General features: G+C 43.7%; 1 long non-coding RNA gene across 1 annotated transcript in view; it reads right to left on the bottom strand.

Annotated features, from left to right (window-relative positions):
* Positions 1-2787: 2787 nt before the first annotated feature.
* The window catches only part of LOC117754027, a 33082-nt gene continuing 29207 nt past the window's right edge, over positions 2788-6662 (bottom strand). The window contains exon 3 of the long non-coding RNA XR_004612345.1: positions 2788-3695. This is a non-coding gene — a long non-coding RNA (uncharacterized LOC117754027). The remainder of the gene's footprint in view (positions 3696-6662) is intronic.

Raw genomic sequence — 6662 nt, 5'->3', positions numbered from 1 at the left:
CCCGCGGCCTTCATACACAATTTAGCCAGAAAGCCATAGCTGATCATGATTTAGCTTGTGACACGGCTCGCCCCGAGGCAGGGGGGGACTAATACAGATATCTGACTCCCAGAGCGCGATGCGGGGAAGGAGAGAGAGAAAGTGAGAGGCCTTTTATTGACTAAATGATAAAGAGGTTGGTAATGATAAATAACAGTCATTTTATTGTGGAATTCCCAGAAAAGACACATTCTACACAATATATAAAAAGAGAAATAATAGATGAGGAAGTTGCTTGCCGGGGTCTCGACGCACTGGCTCCCTACAGAGCTGCCCATTGTTAAACTCCTATATTCTTCAGCCAGGGTGGAGGTCATAAATTGGGTTAGAGGACCTGCTGCTATGAATACTACACAAGACTGATGCAGAGTGGCAGCGTCATCCCTGTCCCTGGCACTAGGAGGAGGGCCGAGGCAAGACAGCGCCAGTCTTGCCCATGGGCATCTCTCGCTCTCCCTCTCTCCGTCAGTATCCCTTATTCTGTGAATCTCTCTCCTCTTCCTTCCTCTCCCTTTCTTCCTCTCCCTTTCTGTCTCTCAGCGTGGTCCTCGCACTGTTTTCCCAGCACATCAGGGTGGCAGGGGAGCCCCGTCTCTGCCGCCGCCAACTCTCCAGGTCCCAGCCGTCACCGAGACAAGATGGCTGACCCTCTGAGGACACGTAAAGTCTTGTGTGGTGCGGCGTGAATGACATTACACGCAGGATACGAGCCCATTTGGTTGCGGGTTATGGCATTTTAATAAATACGATAAAAGGTGTTTCAGAAACAACAAGTTCCCAGACAGATGCCACTGGGGGCTGACCATCACATAATACATTACATTTTGTTTCACTTCATCTTTTCATATCAGAGTAAATGCATCATATTTAAAGAATTAAGCCAGTTGTCCACAGTCTGATCCAGCTCTGCTATATAGTAGTAAGTTTGCAGCTCTGTTGGTGTGAGCGACTGGTGGCAGCTCGTGTGTGTGTGTGTGTGTGTGTGTGTGTGTGTGTGTGTGTGTGTGTGTGTGTGTGTGTGTGTGTGTGTGTGTTTGGCTCAGGATACCTCCGCAGCTCTGCAGTTCTTGAATACTGAGTGGAAAGTGGCCCAGAAATGAGCAGTCAAATCCAATTAAATTACTCAAATTAAATTGTACAATGGTTATGGAATACCTGATCAAATTACTCACATTCAGGGGATTTCGACAGCAACCAATTAGTTCAAAGTATAAAGTTCACACGCTCAAATTAACACCAAGAGAGGACAGGGCCTTTATTTGAGGGAAATGATACATCATAATTACATCACGTTTGGAAAAATTACGAATTAGAGAGCATGCATTTAATAAGAAAAAGGAAATGGTTAATAGGTCCCGATAAAACAAATCTAGCCCCCGTCGACGGCGCAATGTGGCTTTGGTTGGCTAAATTAAAGAGGAGGAGTTATTATTGTTTCAAAGGAGCTTAAGGGCCAATTGTTGCTCGGAGAGAAACACACTGTGAGCGTGGAGCTCCCCGTCAGAAACAACAGCAAAAACCAACACAAAAAAAGAGATAAATAAAAAGTGTCAGAGCACACGGTAGTTAACTCTCCTCCTCTGGTAATTGAAATATGTTGAACAGGCCGGTCCGACAGTTAACACGATTTCAGTTTGAAGTAGGTCTTTCTCATTAGATTGGCCAAAATAGACACTTTGTCATTTGCTCAATTGTGATGGAATTCTTTAGAAAAACTCTTGGCTTAATTGTGCGGGGGGACTTCCTGACCTTTTTACATTTTAAATTTAGCTTCTCAAGGTGCCTTTCCAAGGTGAAACACGTGAGTAATGAGATATAAAATCAGCCCGTTAATTGACTTTAAGCAAATTTAGTTCCACGAGACCAACGTATACATTTCCCTCTTTCAAAAGTGAACCATTTTAGCTAATAAAGTTATTAATCTTGCCCATACAGTAATTATCGCTGTAATTATGCTGTAATTGCACATACATCAAGGCCACCTCATATAGCGGGGAAGGCCTGAGCCTATTCCGATGGTTTTCTCCCCATCATGTAAAGAGATTGGTCTTCCTCACGGAAACTGGATTGAAAGAACTGACAAGAAATCAGCATTGTTAAATGTTAAAAAAAAAAAAAATTATAAATCCTAATTTTTCGGATTAAATATTGGAGCCATAGCTATATTTAGCCACATCAGTTCCAACAAAATAGACTTCAGAGTAAGTACACTAAGATACACTGAGACCTGACCTTTCCACGGATGCAGCCAGCTTGACCCCAACACCCCAGCCTGTGCCTCGTTCTGTTTTTCTTCCTCCACTGTCTTGCCGGATACGCTTGGACGGCACATGGAGCCACAGACGTACCATAAACTGCGTAACATGATAATGCTGCTTTAATTACCCCTTGGTCAGCCCACTTACAAACCTATTGCCGCAGCAGTCAATATCCCCAAAGATCCATTCATGCCTCGGCTGATGGTTAACTTGGGAGCCTTTGCTGAGTGCTTTAGCCTAATTGATATCCTTATTTAGCAATGAGCCAGTGGGAGTCGGAGGGGAGTTAAATGGAGCAGTTTACCAGGCAGCGAGCGAGCTAAACCCCATCCCTGACACCACCGCCATGGCTTACGGCAGCTGGGACAGTGATTTATACTGGTTAATTTACCATTCCATATTGATTAATGACACTTTTTTTTGTTTTCAATAATGATTGCGCTTGCCATTTGTCTTTTTCTTTTTTTTTTTCCAATAATCTGAAACTGTAGCAGGTTTAGTCACAGATTTATGACACCTGACTTCTCCCAGGCCACGAACACTGGGGTCAGAAAAGAGGTGGAGAATTTAGCTGCTTGGGGCAGTTAGACTTACACAGACTACACACACAGAGACACACATTTATATATGCAAACATGATCTGAACAAAAATATCTCTCTGTCTATGATTTATTTATCACATTATAAAATACTTAAGAGGTAGCTCAAAACACTGTTAGCAGAGCTGCAGCATGTCATTCCGTTCACTTTCGCCGGGGCTAAACAACAAGCACAGCCCAATAGATTGCCCATATGAGAACAATGCACATCTAACAGGTCAAACAAAGCTATCAGGAGCAACGGGAAAATCTGATTCTTCTTTTAAACTGGGTTTGTAGGTCTCTTCCTCGTGCCTGTCTCCCCAGATATGTCTCCCTTAACAGCTCAAAGTAATTAGCAACGACCACATGCCAAAGGTAGGGTAGCTTCCGTACACAGAACAGCAGACGAGCAGAAACGTTCGAGACAATGAGATGCACTGTGGGGGCTTGTGGAGAGCTGGGAGCTACGAGGTAGGCAAGAGGACTCCCCCGGCTCCCCCTGCAAAGGTTGATTCACTGAGACGAGCTAGTCTGGGGATAAGGGAAACCCACTGTAAGTGATGAGGGCTTAATTATCAATTTTAGAAGCAATCCATTTTCTTTCACCCAAACTCAAATTTGTCTCTTTTGCCTTGGAAATCAGCATATTGTAATTCAAAAATATTAATTATCAAAGTATATCTGCAACGACAACCCTCTGTTGACTGATGCCTCCGAAAGTCCTCCAGGGCGACCCATTAGTCACATTGTTGAGCACAGAGCTCAGCCACAAAATGGCCTCCGATCTCGGACGAGCGCCGTCAGCCCATTCTTTATGCTGTCAGGATGAAGAAGAGCATAAAAACGCAGAGTCAATAAAGTCATAGAAAATGGTTTATATCGAAACACGGCGCGCCGGATGACGGATTGAGTGTCCAGGTCCGGTTGTGATGCACTCGCTGCTCGGCGGGGTAAAAATGAGAGAGAGAAACCATAAAACACTGAGGCGTTGCAGGATTTTTCTCTGGTTGCTCATGTTTCTGAGGTTTAAAAGGTTGTTGTCGCATTGTGTTTTGCGGTCCTACTCTAAATAGGGCTGGTGTAATGATAATCTTTAAGGTCTTTTCATTTTTTGGTGTGATACTTGCCTGGAATGTTATTTTGTTTTGACTTGATTACAGTCATCTGTGTAGAAATGACATCCAGTGAGAATGATGAAATATGGGCAAGTCCATACAGTCTTCCATCCATTATCTATAGCGCTTATACTTTGAGGCCTGTGGGGGGGGGGTTATAAATCCCAGATAACATTGGATGAGAGGCCCATATACAGTCTTGCCATAGTTCAAACATGCCAGTAACTTGGGACTGTATTTCCTTTGTCTGCAGCACTGTCCTTTTTTTGAGCTATGTAGTCAATATCGACTCAGACAAAGATGGCGAGATGAGAAAAAGGGAATGACTGAGATTAAAAATGAAAGAGGGTGCCACTTTTTGTCCAGATAGTTGTTTTAGCCCCCAGCACCTGACTATGACTCTTCTCCGACTGAAACACTCGGGCAGTATTTGATCAAACCCGAAACCTAAGCGCACTTTACGCTCCAGACAGATCTCCATAAGTTAAAAGGTCGTCCAAATGAATGTCTGCGCCGAGGTAAAAGTTGTGCTATAGCCTGAGAACATAGAGGTTTGCATACATGGGCGGAGAAATACTCTCTTACCGCAATAAAAACGGGCATTTCTGCTGAGTCCAAACATGACAGGAATTTTACTGCTTTTAATGAGCTTGAGAGAAATTTAATTTCCACCTCAGAACGTTTGAAACCGGAGCCTTAATCTGTTTCGACGGTTCAATCTGATGCCGTAAACTGATAACGGAGGACTGGCTATGGCCTTTGCTGTTCCCTCACACAGCGCGTGGACAGTATTAAACCTCTCACACTAATGCATACAAACACTCTTTGTCAGGCTGCACCTCCGATTTGACATTAACGCACAGAAACATTCCTGACTTGAGTGAACCACCAACTAGACGTGAATGTTTTTTGCACATGCAGGAGAGAGAGAGAGAGAGAGTTGCAGCTTTGGACAGACCAAGTTAAGATCAGTGCTCGGGGCTAGGCAGGTTGCTATGCACTGAAATGCTAATAAGCTTCCTGGCTCTCGGTGCAGGTCGTCTAGCCTGTGCCGACTCGTCTTGACACTTCACACACATGCTGTCTTCCACCAGTTTTAATCATTTTGATAGGCCTCCCTGGGATGCCATCCATTTAATTTGAAAGGGTTGAGCCACCCAAACATTTGCACCATCTTTAAATAGGGGGGTCTGCCTCGACATGCCTGCATGCATTGTGACTCAACAAGGTGAAAAAGCGGCTGAGTGGAACGCCGTTTGGGTTTAGGAGGATAATATAAGGCCAACGCGTGTTGTAACTCCTGGGAAGGATGAGTAAGTGATGCTGTGGTGGGTAAATAAAAGAGAAAACTTACACAAGCAGTCAGTACAGGTGTGGAGGTAAAGACAGTGATAGAGAGAAATAAAGTACATTTACATATTTTTTTTCTACCAACCATCACATTTGTTGAAAACTGGGATTTAACGTATTAAAATCTTGATATAAAATATTAAAATACGAGGCAAAAAATGATTCTGACATCTGCTGCAAACCAAGATGGAGCACACACAATATGGGTGAAATATAATAAAGGCAGCATAATGTACCGGTTAAGCTTCCAAATCAGTTTGTAAAATCATTCTTGTTTTTGAGAAACCGTCTGTGGATGCGTATTCCCTGACCGAGTTTCACAACCACTGTCCCACTTTATATATCTTATAATTCTCTCTGAAAAATCTCTGAGCCCGCAGCCAGCACAGTATGGTCCGAAATGAACCCTTGCCATGTTGTATGATTCATAGGGAAGAAATAACATATTTTATTGGAGTCTGGGAGATTTATTTACTGGCACCGCGCTGGATGTGTAAGGGACAAGAGTCACCGAGGGATTTCACCATCCAATTTGCCAGTGTACTCTTCTATAAACATCAGTCAGGAGAAATGGGACAAATTCTACAGAAAAATAATCATAAACAAACCATTACATTGCATTTTGGTAATTGTCAGGAGACGCTCTTGAGGATGACTATCCACTTAGAGTCAAAGGCAGAAAAGCCCAAAAGGCAAGTGGGGATGTCTGTGTGTTAGATGATATTACCGTGACTCTCAAGATAAAGATATCATACATTATTGGTTTAGACTGGCAAAGAAAGAGGGAGGGAGAGACCAGCGCAAACAGATCGCGTGGGCGAGAGACAGACACATGTAGGCAGAGGAGGGAGAATGCAGAAATATATATTGCCTCTTAGCAAAGGAAGCACAGTTCTGAGTCTCTTGATGTCCTCGCGTGCGAGACAGCCAGAGCTCGCCATGAAAACCACATTCAACGAGCCTCGTTTCCGACTGACCCAGCTCTCTGCTTGCACCCTGTCCACGGCGAACCATCATTTCATTCTTTAGTTCTGTGCATTTGCAAGACGCAAGATCATTCATGCTTTCATCAACAAAAAAACACGGTTGCAATCATGGTCACGAACCAGCATGTAACCAAAAGCTGGAAAGGAGGCATTGACATAATTATTAATTAGTCGATATTACTGAATGGAAAAAGTCTGTCTTTGGTTTCCTCCCTAGAGCTTAATCGAACACAGCCAAGATGAGGCTAAGCTAAACAATACCAGGCAGTTAATCTCCACTACCATACAGTTCAGATGCTGATAATGTCCACGGGTCTTGAGTAAGCGAGCGGG

This window comes from Hippoglossus hippoglossus, chromosome 20, assembly GCF_009819705.1.
Source record: "Hippoglossus hippoglossus isolate fHipHip1 chromosome 20, fHipHip1.pri, whole genome shotgun sequence".
Taxonomy (NCBI): domain Eukaryota; kingdom Metazoa; phylum Chordata; class Actinopteri; order Pleuronectiformes; family Pleuronectidae; genus Hippoglossus; species Hippoglossus hippoglossus.
Note: the sequence above shows the minus strand (reverse complement) of the source record. Positions and strands in the feature narration are given on the sequence as shown.